The following is a 13,746-nucleotide window of genomic DNA, read 5'->3' as shown; positions in this document are numbered from 1 at the left end:
ATTGCACCAATATTCTTCTCAAAACTAGAACAAACTATCCTCAAATTCGTATGGAACCACAAAAGACCCCGAGTAGCCAAAGTTATATTGAAGAAGAAAACCAAAACGGGAGGCATCACAATCCCAGACTTTAGCCTCTACTACTAGGCAGATATTTTAAACTGTCAAGAAACGTTAAGGAAGCCAGAGAATTTGCCTCACATTGGTAATAACTCTGTCCCTCTAAGTCTTAAATGGATATTCTATCAAGCAAAATAGATTTTATAAAATGGCAATGTTTCTCCAGTCCCTTACCTAACCAGGAAGTCATGGATGGACGGATGGATGGATGGATGGATAGATGGACCGATTGGCTGATCAGGGCTCAGTAGCCTTTCACAGTAAGACCACATGCTGTGACTTCTGATAATTATGCTTGGAAGTCACCAGAAAACCAAACTCTTCTTATATTTGTTTCTTCCCATGGAAAATGTGTGCCCCAATAGACTTCTTTATTTAGAGAGACCTGTCAGAGAAGTGGTATTTATACTCTGAAGACCTATAGCATTGAAGTATTTGGTGCATTCCTATTGTTTAAATTTTATTGAAATATAATTAATATACAGTGTTATGTTAGCTGGTACACTCATTAAATATTCTGACATTTCTTTTTGTTAGTGCTTCTTTATGCACAGCTATTATTTGCATACCATTAAAACCTTCACTGAAGCATCTAATAAAGGATATCTGATAAGTAGCAAGGATGGGGCCATTTTGGGGCCTCCTGGTCCATTGAAAACTTTTTCAATGGTTTTTTGGTATGTTGTTTGGCAGCAACCAACTTTACTGCCATCCGGCCCTTATTCCCACCTAATACACAGCCATGTCCTGGGCATTTCTTTGGAACACCTCGTTGAAATCCAGCTATTCTAGGGGCGTCTGGGTGGCTCAGTTGGTTAAGCATCAACTTCAGCTCAGGTCATGATCTCACGGTTTGTGACACCCTCGAGTTCCATCCACGAGCCTCTGAGAGCTCGAGCTGGGGAGGGGCAGAGGGGCAGAGAGGGACACAGAGGATCTGTGCTGAGAGCAAAGAGCCTGATGTGGGGCTTGGACGGATTCCCAACAGACTGAGCCGCCCAGGCTCCCCTTGGTAGGATTTCATTAAGGATTTTTGAGTTTCAGTTTTCTTTTAAAATGTTCTTGTTTTTGCTTGGGTGCAACTAAAATGGGTTTAGAAATATAACTGAGAAAGAAAAGATTGTTTATCTGTGAAATGTTAGGAAACTTTCCCAGGCTTTTATAGACTTGGGGGAGACGTAAATGTCAGAATTATTTTCTTTTTATTAAAGTTTTTATTTAAGTAATCTTTATACTCAATGTGGAGCTCAAACTCACAACCCTGAGATCAAGAGGTATGCATTCCACTGGCTGAGCCCATCAGGGGCCCCTGAGTTTTCCTTTTTTTTTTTTTTTTTTAGTCTTTTCATGTTTTCTGTAACATGATATACTTTTTGTTGTTCAAGTTTTACTGACTCTTAGTTTATTCGGTTTTATGTTCTTGTCAGTTTCAGAATTCTTTAGATAAAGACTGTTAATTCTTCCTGCTTATATTGGTATAGAGAACAATCCATTTTCCTTTTTTTTAAAAAAAATGTTTATTTATTTATTTATTTATTTTGAGGTTGTGGGGATGGGCAGAGAAAGAGAGAGGGAGAGAGAGAATCCCAAGTAGGCCGGCCCCTGTCAGGTGCAGAGCCCGATTCAGGCCTTGAACCCACGAACTGTGAGATCATGACCTGAACCAAAATCAAGAGTTGGGTGCCTAACCGACTGAGCCACCCAGGTGCCCCTTGCTTTTATTTTCGATGTTGAAACTGTTCTCAGTGACTTTAAGAAAAATGCTCTTCTCACAGTTGCCTGTGACCCAGGGTATCCATGTTTACAGATGCCTGCTTGAGAGTCACTTTGTTCCTTATTTCTGATTTTACTCTTTATGATCTGAGAATATATACCATGTGCATTACCTGCTGTTACAGGTGAATTTTGCACTTCAGCAGAATCACTGTTACGTGAATATAGAGCAGAATGCGTGTTCCTTATCTGCTGTTCCTTGCTGTCCGGCTGTTGTTATTTCTGCCCTTACATATTATCCTGGGCAGGTCTGTGCTTCCGTGATGGCTTGTTCCAGTGGCTTAGAGAAGGTTGGTGAGTGCCTCCTGGGTTTCCTAGGCCAGCCTCACGTGCCCCCTCTGGAAAACAGCTAACGGTACCCACTTTTAGACTGTGGGGAGGATCGGGGAGACCCCGCCAGTGAAGGGTCAGACAGACCAGCGCCTGCCTTTCAGCCACAAGCTTGCTGGGCCTCAGTTTCCTCTTCGGAGCCCTGGTCTTTCACAGACTCTCTTCTGCAGAAGGCCACCCCACACGATGGGTCTGTAGCGATGAAGTAATGCCGCAAGTGCTTATTAATAAACGGTCCATGGTATTACGTGAAAGTGCTTAGGGACAGGAAAGAAAACATTTGTGTTTCTCAACAGAGACTGAAGTACTGTGTGCTGCGGGCCCGTGGGTGGCTCAGTCGGTTGAGCGACTGACTCTTGACCTCAGCTCAGGTCATCATCTCAGGCCTCATGAGATTGAGCCCCACTTTGGGCTCTGCGCTGACAGCGTGGAGCCTGCTTGGGATTCCCCCCGCCCTCAAAAATAAATTAAAAAAGGAAAAGGGGAGGCAGTAGGCATCGCCCTGTGCAAGGTCCTTTGAGACCAGAGAGTATCTGGAGTGGATTCCTCAGTGCCACTCTGCTGTCAGCTTTTTCTGTGTCGTGACATGTGGGCGCAGAAGACTTCCATGTGTTTGTGTTAACCCAGCAGTGTAATCCGGGGGAGCGAGCGTTCGCCCTGGGAGAGGGCGGGTTATCTGTCTTTGACTTTGACCGGGAGTGTCTGCCCCCGAGTGTCTCAATGTCCCTTGAAGCTTGGCGGTTTCCCAGCACTTTTCGGGGCAGTGTCTTTGCCTGTGCTCTGAGTATCTTCAGTTTTCAGAACCGAGCTAAGTCCCGGGTGTTGTGGATTGCGTGTTCTGTCTACCACATGTGAAAAGTCCTTGCTCAGAGAAGTGAGAAGGGTTTTAAGACATTGAAAAAATTAGTAACATAGAACCATAAAAAGACAGTACACTGTACTCTCTATAGTCTAGTACTAATTCAGTGGGCATTTTGGTTATTTGATGGATTTGTCCCCTCGGGATCCTTAGTAGCCTATGTGGGTAATTAGCTTGGTAGCTTGATTGGCAGTCAGGGAAGACTGCATCTGAACTACTGAGTCCTCAGGCCATTGAGTATTAGAGAAGGTGACAATTTTAGAGATTATCTTGTCTGGGAGAGCCCATGATGTGGTGGCGAGGACCAGCCTGACTGCCATCTGGTCTCATATCTGCCACTTTACTCGCTGGGTGACCGTGGGAAAGTTGACTTAATCTCATGCCTTAGTTTCCTCATCTGTAAAAGGGGTCAGTAATAGTGTCCACCTAATGGTGGGCGAACTTTCAATAAGTTAGTGTTTATAAAACTTGTAGAACGATGCCTGCTAAGTTCTAGAAACTGCTATATACATGTTGGCGAAGTTAAAATAATACCTATATATTTTTATCCACAGTCTGTGAATGAGAAGCCTGTAATCTAGGAAGGATCGAGTTCATTTTACAATGCATGCAAAAATGTCAAAAATTAGGATTTAGAACCTGGTGAACAATCTGATAGTATCTAAATAATTTTTCTTCCCTTTCAGCAATCCAAGGCAAAAACTATTACTCATAATTATTATTATTTTTAATGCACAGTATTGTTTAGTCAAATACCTTATTTATTTGCCAGTCTGACATTTAAATTCTTCATTTTTCACAAGGGATTTCACTTTTTTATTACGTACTTTTTTTTCCCCTTGACATTTCACTATTCTAATGATTAATTCCGGGGGAAGTGTTCCAACATGCGAGATACCGTCTGTAATTCTGGTGAATTTTATTATATCATTTGGTCTGCGATAATAGTGGCTCGTTTATTTCTTGAATAATATTGAACTGTGAGACAATTTAACAGTCTAGTCTTTAATGGCTTTAATAGAAATTGCTTTCCTTCTCCCGCCCTGAGGGAAAGCCTTGTCAGTTCTGATTCATGGGATTTGGTAAGCTTTAGGAAATGCTTTCTTTTTTTCTTAAAATTGTATGCAACATGCTGTAACTCACTCTAGGATAGATGTCAGTAGAATTTTCCACAAGGTGCAGGCTGCATTTAAATTTTGGCGTTTTTTTTTCTTAAGCATCATTTCCAGGGAAACTTCAGGAGAGAACAATAGATTGTGAATTAAGTTTCTTCCTAAAAATTTCTTTATTTCATAATGAGGCTGTTGGGACTATCTTGACCAAATTTGAACACAAACTTAATGCCTTGTAGTTTATTAATGAAAATACCTAGTGCTTTCTTTAAAATTTTTTTCTAACGTTTATTTATTTATTTTAATTTTTTTGTCTTTATTTTATTTTGAGAGAGAGAGAGAGAGAGAGTGAGCAGGGGAGGGGCAGAGAGAAAGGGAGACACAAAATATGAAGCAGGCTCCAGGCTCTGAGCTGTCAGCACGGAGCCCAACACGGGGCTCGAACTCAGAAACCGTGAGATCATGACCTGAGCTTAACCAACTAAGCCACCCAGGTGCCCTCTTTTCTTTTTCTTTTCCCTTTCCCTTTTCTCTCTTTTTTCTTTTCTTCTCTCTCTCTCTCTCTGTTTCTCTCCCTTCCTTTTTCTTCCTTCCTTCCTTTCTTTTTCTTTCTTCCTTTCTCTTTCCTTCCTGTCTTTCTTTCTTTCTTTCTTTCTTTCTTTCTTTCTTTCTTTCTTTCTTCTTTCTTTCTTTTCTTTTCTTTCTTTTCTTTCTTCTTTCCAGAAACACTTTTTCTTTGAATTTATTAAGTCCAGCATTTTCTCATGGAGTAAAGAAGCGTGATCTCGAAGCTCTGAGGTGAGCTGCGTTACCTGCCAAGGTGTGGGCTTCCCTGAGCCGGAAGTTGGCCGCCCCGCGGCTGCTCACTGAACAGCAGGACTTGCTCCCATTTCTCACTTCAAGCGGAGCCAGCCCCCCTTTAGAAGCAATACCTTCCCCTCCCAATTCTGTAACTGAAAAGCATTTCAGAGAAGCCTTAACCTGGAAGTGACCACGATGTGCTTCACCGGGTGAACGGATAAAGCAGCTGTGGTGCCTTAAGCGTGTGACTTCTGCTCAGGTCATGGTCTCGTGATTCATAGGTTCGAGCCCTGCGTCGGGCTCTGCGCTGACAGCTCGGAGCCTGGAGCCTGCTTGGGATCTTGCCTCTCCCTCTCTCTCTGCCCCTCCCTGCTCATGCTCTGATAAATAAATAAACATTAAAAAATACTTTTAAAGAAGCCCTGTGAGGCCTGCAGACAATGGAATATTATTCAGTGATGAAAAGATGTGAGCTGTCAAGCTGTGACAAGACATGGAGGAACCTCAAACGTACATTGCTTAGTGAAAGAAGCCAGACAGGAAGGTTACTTACTGTCTGATTCCAGCCATGACTTTCTGGAAAAGGCTAAAGGGTGGACAGTAAAAAGTTAGTGGTTGTCAGGGAACATGAAGGAGAAGGAGAGTGGTGATGAATAGATGGAGAACAGGAGATGTGGGGGGTGGAGAAATGATTCTATGTGATATGAGACTCGTGCACGCATGACCTTGACCCACACCACAAAAGGTACTTTTGTACTTGAGCCGAACTTGAGTTAATAATAATGTGTCAGTATTGGTCCATCAGTGGTAACGAGTTTTTCACAGTAATGCAGATGTTAATTACAAACTGTGTTAGGAGAGAGGGTATTTACAAGCCCTTCGTTTTTCCTTGGAAACATAAAACTCTAAAAAACCAAGTCTATTAAACAGATTAGTATAGATTTCTATTTGGTATCTCAATGACTAATCATCAGTCTGGCTTCTTCCTCCGTTTCTCAATTGATACTTTTTCTCTTCATACCAGCGACTAGCTGATCATACCAGATCTAATGAATGAGCTTTTTTTAAAATAAATTTTTTGGAAGTGATCTCTGCACACAAGCGCAGGGCTCGAATCACAGTCTGAGATCGAGAGGTGCATGCTGGACCGACTCGGCCAGCCAGGTGCCCCTGAATGAACTTTTCTTAATCCTTATTTTCCGTGTTGCCCTGACAACATCAGCATTGTGGTCAGCCTCTGGTTCTTGAGGCGCTGGCCTCCTTGGCTGTCTGCTGTGATTTTAGAATGGATTTTCAGACTCAGCTCTTTTAAAAATATGGGATTCACCCATCAGGGAGAAGGGTGTCCTAAATGTCCTTCAGAAGCCCTTCCAACTCCAAGAACTTGGGATTCTTTCGCCAAGTCCACTTCCTCTTCCCACCCTTGACTGTTGGCATTCACTCTGGGCTGCCATCTTGGTTATTTCCTCTTGTGCATTTTCCACCTTCTCTGATACCGCCCATTGTCACGGGGTCACCTCTGACTCCTGTGTAGGTGACTTATTCCTTTTCCTGAGCCTCAGGCCCCTCAACTCAGCTTATCAGAGTGGAATGGAACTTTGGAGAAAGCATTTGAGAGGAGGTGCCTGGGGCTGAGGAATGGAGAGCGTTGAGGAAAATGGACGCAGGGCCTTTGAGAATATGGCTGGCCATCCTCCCTCTGTGCCCTGCGGTCACCCCCAGGCAGCCACAGCTGGGCCTCTGGGCCTTCCCGTGTTCTGTCTCCCACTGGCAGCTGAGTTCTAGATTTGCCCCTGTTACCATCTTCTTCCCTGCATCTGATTTGTCATCCATTTGTAAAGATCCAAAGTATTCCCGAAATATGCCTCCTTACCGTCTCTTCTCATCGGCACGACCATCCTTTCGTGCATGGGGCATTACAGATGTTTCCTGACTGGTCTCCTAATCCAGCCCTGACCCCACTGTCACATATTTTCCTAAAACTGCCCCGATCTTGCCCTGTCGTAAGCACCCTAGCGCCTCATTCTGGTCCACAGGGTGAACCTCTGACACCTGGGCTCTTTCAGGCTGACGGAGATCTGCCGTGCACCTGTTCATCCCCTTTTCTTTTCACGATCTTCTTGCCTCTGTTAGCTTGTACCCACTGTTGGCACAGCCCCTGGTGATGGCAGATACTTTTATTGAGTGCCAGAATGAACTCCGCCTAGAATGCACGTCTTATCCACACCTTTCGGTAGCTTTTAAAATTTCCATAATACCTAATGTCAGAAGTAAACACGTTGCCTTCGACCGTGGTCTCTGAGTACCTGTTTGCTATTGCCTCATTCATCCTCCATCCCGTAAAAACCAACCATTCGGTGCAGTATTGCAGCTTTGGGTCCCCTGTCGTGCGGAGTGAGGTTGCTGGAACATGCCTTCAACGGGGGGGTTCCCGATGATCCGGACACGGGAAGGGTAGTCTGAACAGTAATGTGATTTCAGAGATGTTGAGTAAGCAGATCTAGTAATAATACACTGCACCTCACTCCGGGCTAGGCAAGGGCTGGGCGTTTTCCACATATATTTGGAGAGGTTGACAGGGTCACCTAGAGACAAAGAAGGAGGACCTTCTGTAGTAAGTGGACGAGAATGATGTGTTTTAAGTAGAGCGAGCTTGCCGGCAGCCCACCAAGTCCAGTCTCTGTTGACACTGCAGCCGCGTTGTCTGCTGGCTGGGTTTTCTTGTTTTTTTTTTTTTTTTTTTCTTTTCTTTCTTTCTTTTTTTTTTTTTGTCTTCAAGAAGACCACCTTTCCCCTGATGTTTTATTTACCCCGGCCTTTGTGTTGGAGAATGGAGGGGAACTAGCATTTAATTTTGTAACTTCAGAGTCATCACGAAATTGACATCATTGACACGGGACTAATTAGAGATGTTTTTTTCCTGGCTTCTTGATTTCCCGACTGCCCTGCCCCTGCAGCCCCTGGGGGGAAAAAGAGCTTTCTGTTCCCAACATCTTTTACTTCCATTTCCTGTCTACGTGCTTTTGTCTTTGCCTGTTTAATTAATGCAAGAAACGTGTGCTACCAAATCAGTGAAAATGCAAATGAAAATACTGCATTGTCTTAAATGTGTGAAAATGTGATTGGAAAAGAAGTGCCCAATGTCAAGAGCTAGTGAGAAAATCAGGTGCTCATTATGGCCGTTGCACATGTGAAACCTGGTGGATAGGTGTTTTCTTGGTGAAGTTACTGCCCAATTTGTTGTCAGGTGGATTTACTTATTTTAGCTGATCCCGACTGAGGCCTCGGGGAGTGGAGCAGCAGTTCTCAGGCCAAAGCTGCCTCAGAATCTTCTGGAAGGCACTGAGCTATCGGATTCAGTGGACTGGTGCTGGGACAGAATTTGCACTTCTTTTTTTGTCTTTTAATGTTTACCATTTATTTTTTAAGAGAGTTAGAGCATGAGCAGAAGAGAGGCAGAGAAAGGAGGGAGACCCAGAATCTGGCTCTGAGCTGTCAACTCAGAGTCCTACTCGGGACTCAACTCACAAAAGGCAAGATCACGACCTGAGCTGAAGTCAGATGCTTCATAGACTGAGCCACTCAGGTGCCCCTGCATTTGCATATCTTACAAGCTCCCAGGTGATGCAGTTGCTGCCAATTTGCAACCAGGGTTTAAACCACCCCCCTTGACACAGACGCTCGGCTTTGTCTGCGTTTTCCACGGGTAGTGGAGGTGTCAGGGAGAAGGAACGTGTGCGCATGCACTGGCTGAGGTTCTCAAGGTCCCCGAGGCAGGGAGGCCTCTTGCCCTGAGGCTGGAGGAACCTGTGCACTTTCAGGTAACGTAGCCCCTCTGAACTTGTAATCTAGTTAGCAACGCAGGAAAAAGGGAGAAAGGCCTGGAAAGCAAGTGAAATACAAGCAAAACCTCAGAGGAAAGTGAGGCTCTTTACCCCCCCTCCCTGAAAGAGGACATCAGGGAAGGATTTTTGGAGGAGGTGACATGGAGCCAGGTCAAGGTGATATTTGAGAAAGAAGAGCCCGAACAGCGACAGCACCGCGTCGGGAGGACTAGGCGTGTGGAATAGCAGAGGCCAGCTGCATTAGAAATGTCTATTCCCATGCAGAGAAATCAGGGTAGGTCGTTGAACGCCTGGATTTTATTTTTGAGAGAGTTAGAGCATGAGAAGGAGAGAAGCAGAGAGAGGAGACCCAGAATCCAGCTCTGAGCTGTCAGCACAAAGCCCTACTTGGGGCTCGAACTCAGAAACTGCAAGCTCATGAGCTGAGCTGAAGTCTGACACTTAACCCACAGAGCCACCCAGGTGCCCCTGAATTTGCGTTTCTTACAAGCTGCCCGGAATTTTCACCTTTAACATGGTATTGATCAGAGGCAGGTTTGGGAGTAAAAAGGGATAGGTTAAAACCAGACTTTTGAAACAATGTCTATGAAATGGGAAAACTTCTGCTCTGAGTTTTCCTTGACGCACTTTCTGGATACTTGTTAAGGGTATTTAGGATAGCCTGGTTAACTTAATTTATTACCTCTTACCAGAGTTGCAGAGGAAAGACGTGAAGAAATAACGTTTATGGCGTTGACGTGGCTTTGTCCTCGCTCGTTTCCTGACTGTGCTGGTGGATGAGGCGGCGGGGGTGGCCAGCTTGGAGACGGTAATGTGCTCTCTCCTCCCAGATGATCAAACAGGCCAAACAGTCTCTCTCTTGTTTGAAGTCTCCGGTTGATGTAAAACAGCTGATCTGCAGTTGTTTCTTTTGCTCACCCTTTTTTTTTTTTTTTTGAAGTAAGCAAATCTATCCGAATATAGCTGTTTTTTGAACTTTTCTCAAAACCCCTTCCTTATCTGAGCCCCTGTGAAAAGCCAGACTTGGCTGGTTGTACTCTTGAGTGGGCGCTGGCCGCCAGCCTTTCTGAGGTGCCTCCCCCCCCCCCCCCCCCCGTGGCTCCCCGGGGACCCAGCACAAGGTGGCTTTGTTACCCAGTGGAGCCCGGGGTTATGCACCCTGTGCCCTTTGTGCTTCTGAGTGTCTGAGGCTGCTCTGGGGCCCCACACGATGGCAGGTGTGGCTCCCTCCCTCTCAGTGGGGGGCGCTCAGAAGTACTCTGGGGGTGCTAGAAGCCAGCCCTGTACCTTCCTAAAATCTGGGTCTTGGGCCCTTTGAGTAACAGGTTTGAGTTTGTCCTAACCCAGCAGTTTTACGTGGCTTCTATGTAAAACTGGAAGGAAAAGCTCTTGAAAAACTTCCTCATGGCCATCCTGTTTTGGTTTCAGAATTGTGACCCTTCTTGGCTGATTCCTTCTCTTTGGATTTTGTGCTCTAAAGAAGACCAGGAGAGTCGGGATGATGGCCTCCTAGTAGATGGAATTTTTTAAATTGTCTTTTTTTTTTTAAGTTTATTTTTTGAGAGAAGTGGGGGAGAGCATGGGTGAGTGGGTGAGGGGTAGAGAAAGAATTCAAGCACGCTCCACACCAGCAGTGCAGAGCCCGATGTGAGCCTCAGACCCATGAACCAGGATCATGACCTAAACGGAGACTAAGAGTCAGACGCTTAACTGACTAGCCACCCAGGTGCCCCTAAAAAGGGTTCTTAATTCCAGTTAAAGTACAGCGTTCCATTAGTGTCAGGTGTGCTGTATAGCGATCCACCAGTTCCGTAAATCACCGGGCGCTCACCACGAGTTGTACACACACATTTTTTATGCTGTGTATTGAGGTATAATTTATACAGCATCACCGATGTGTTTTCCTTGTGCAGTTGGCAGGTTTTTAGTACGTTTACAGAGTTGCGTGACTGTCCCCGTAAGTTAGTCTCAGATCATTTCCAGCACATCCCCTCCCTCCCCCAAATCTCTAGTCCCTCAGATCCTTTGCTGCTAGCCCTGCGCCCCCTCCAGAGTGCCAGGACACCACTTTCTAGATTTGCCTCTTCTGGATGTTTCCTACAGATGGGGTCATTTGTTACGTAATCTTTTGCGTCCGGCTTCTTTCACGTAAAATGTTTTTGTGGTTCATCCACGGGGTAGCGTGGGCCAGCGTGCCCTGTACTCTTGTTGGTGAGTGACGGTCCCCTGCTTGGATGTCCCACGTTGCTTATCCTTTCACCAGGACCCGAGCTTTCACTTCCGCCTGCTGGCTCCTTCAGCTACGGACGTGAGCCTGTGTACAAGCCTATACATGGACCTCCGTTTTCATGTCCCTTGGAGGGACGCCTAGGCTTCAGTAGTGGAGCCCAATTGCTGGGTGGAATGCAGAATTTTTGACTAAATTTTAAAGAAATGACCACAGTGTTCTCCAAAGTGTTTGCACCTTTTTATGTTCCCACCAGCAGCGGCGGAGGATTCCAGGTCATTCACACTCTGTAACATTTGTTACCGTCCGTCACAGTGGGTGTGAAACACCCCAATTCTCCATCCCCCAGTGACCATCCTTTGCCTTTCCTAACGACTGCTGGTGTTGGACATCCTTCCATAGGCTTATTAACCGTTTGTGTATCTTTGGAGATTTAAATTTTCTTTGATCTGTTTTAAAGCCTGTGCCAACAGTTAATTTCCCATGCCTCTCAAAATAAAACATTAAAAAAATAAAAAAGGGGCACCTGGGTGACTCAGTCGATTAAGCCTCCAACTTTGGCTCAGGTCATGATCTCACATTTGTGGGTTTGAGCCCCACGTTGGGCTCTGTGCTGGCAGCTCAGAGCCTGGAGCCTGCTTCGGATTCTGTCTCCCTCTCTCTGACCCTCCCCACTCATGCTCTGTCTCTGTCTCAAAAATAAATAAAACATTAAAAGAAAAAATAATTTCCCATGCCTGTCAACTGTCTCGGCCCTTTCCTCTGCCCGTTTCTCAGTTCGTATTTCTGTCAGGAGTTAACCATCTTCTGCTAGTGTAATCTACCGTTTATGGTATAAATGGATTTAAAGTTTATGAGGAATCCTTTCTAGTGTTTTCTTTAGGTTTGCCCCTTGTTTTGCTGACTCTTCGCCTTCCAGTAGTTTTTTCTGGAAGGGCTTGGGCAACAATATTCGGAGTTCTTGAATGCTGAACATTTTAGTTTGGCTCAGGGCACCTGGGAGGCCCAGTTGTTTGGGCGTCTGACTCTTGATTTCGGCTCAGGTCATGATCTCCCGGCTCACGGAATGCGGCTCCGAGGTGGGCTCTGTGCTGACTGGTCGACCCTGCTTGGGATTCTCTCTCTCCCTTCTCTCTGCCCCTCCTCTCCCATGCTTGCTCGCTTGCTCTCAAAATAAATAAAATAAACCTTAAAAAAGATAAAATGTTTGGCTCTTCTTTTTGAATGAAAATTTGGCTTTAAGGTATTGACTCCTTTATTTGAGGATAGTTTTGACAATTTAAGCATTAAATGTGCTGTGGGGGAGTCTGAACTTTGTCCCTTTGTATTTTGTTTGAACTTTGTTCCCAGGTGCCCAATGATTCCTTTTTAAAAAAATTTTTTTGTGAGTTTAATTATTTTGAGAGACAGAAAGAGCACTAGTGGGGAAGGAGAGGAGAGAGGGAGACAGAATCCAAGCAGCGTCCACACTATCGGCGCAGTGCCTGATGCCAGGCTCCGTCTCACGAAGAGATCCAACCTGAGCCAGAGTCAAGAGTCGGATGTTCAACTGACTGAGCCACTCAGGTGTCCTCCTAGTGATTCCTTCTGTAATTTTTGAAGATCAGCGATGATATGGGAGATGGTCTTCGTGTTGATCATCCTGTTGTTTCTGGACTAGATGTACATTTACTATGGAGAGTCCCCTTTAATTTCTGGAATGTTTTCCTGAATTATACCTTTAACTTTTGTTTTCTTGTTCCATTATTTTTTTCTTTAGGGATGTTGATAGCTCTTCCATAACTATCCCTTTTCACGCCTTTTAAAATCTTTCGTTCCCTTTTCTCAGTCTTTACCCTAAGACCCTCCTATTTTCCCCTGTGCCTATTTCCTTTTGGCTGCTTCCATTTTGGCGATTCTTTTGGTCTGTTTACACTTCTGCTAAAACAGTACCATAGACCGGGCGGCTTATAAATCACAGGACTTGATTTCTGAAGCTTCTGGAGGCTGGGAAAGCCAAGGCGAAGACACCTGCTTCAATTTTTTTTAATGTTTATTTTCAAGAGAGAGAGTGCGTGAGCAAGCATGGGAGGGTGAGAGCAAGAGTGTGATTGAGAATGAGCCAGTGTGAGCGGGGGAGGGGCCGAGGGAGGGAGACACAATCCAAAGCAGGCTCCAGACTCTGAGCTGTTAGCACGGAACCCGACACGGGGCTCAAACCCACGAACTATGAGATGGTAACTTGAGCCGAAGTCGAACACTTAATTGACTGAGCCACCCAGCTGCCTCTTTTTAATTTTTTTTAATGTTTATTTTTGAGAGAGCGAAGGAGACGCCGAATCCGAAGCAGGTTCCAGACTCTGAGCTGTCAGCACAGAACCTGACATGGGGCTGGAACTCACGAACCCAGAGATCATGACCTGAGCCAACCAGGTGCTCCAGGAGGCACCTGCTTCATAGACTGCTCACTTCCTGCTGGGTTCACGCATGGCAGAGGGGATGGACTTGTGCCCCGAGGTCTCTTTCATAAGGGCATGAATCCCACTCATGGGGACTCCACCCTCACCATATGGTCACCTGCCAAAGCCCCCCCCCCATACCATCACATCGGGGATTTAATTTCAACATATGAATTTAGGGGCAACCAAGGCATCTGTTTTACAGCAGCACTGTTTTTATCCATCCTGGTTCCCCCCTGAG

At 45.4% G+C, this 13,746-nt stretch overlaps 1 protein-coding gene across 2 annotated transcripts in view; it reads left to right on the top strand.

Annotated features, from left to right (window-relative positions):
- Positions 1-9,560: 9,560 nt before the first annotated feature.
- FARP1 (FERM, ARH/RhoGEF and pleckstrin domain protein 1) overlaps positions 9,561-13,746 on the top strand; it is a 230,288-nt gene continuing 226,102 nt past the window's right edge. For both annotated transcript variants that reach the window (XM_029936510.1, XM_029936509.1), the window contains exon 1: positions 9,561-9,648. The gene's annotated coding sequence lies outside the window, so the exon portion shown is untranslated. The remainder of the gene's footprint in view (positions 9,649-13,746) is intronic.

This window comes from Suricata suricatta, chromosome 4 (assembly GCF_006229205.1).
Source record: "Suricata suricatta isolate VVHF042 chromosome 4, meerkat_22Aug2017_6uvM2_HiC, whole genome shotgun sequence".
Lineage (NCBI taxonomy): Eukaryota > Metazoa > Chordata > Mammalia > Carnivora > Herpestidae > Suricata > Suricata suricatta.
This window is presented reverse-complemented; position numbering and strand designations above follow the sequence as displayed.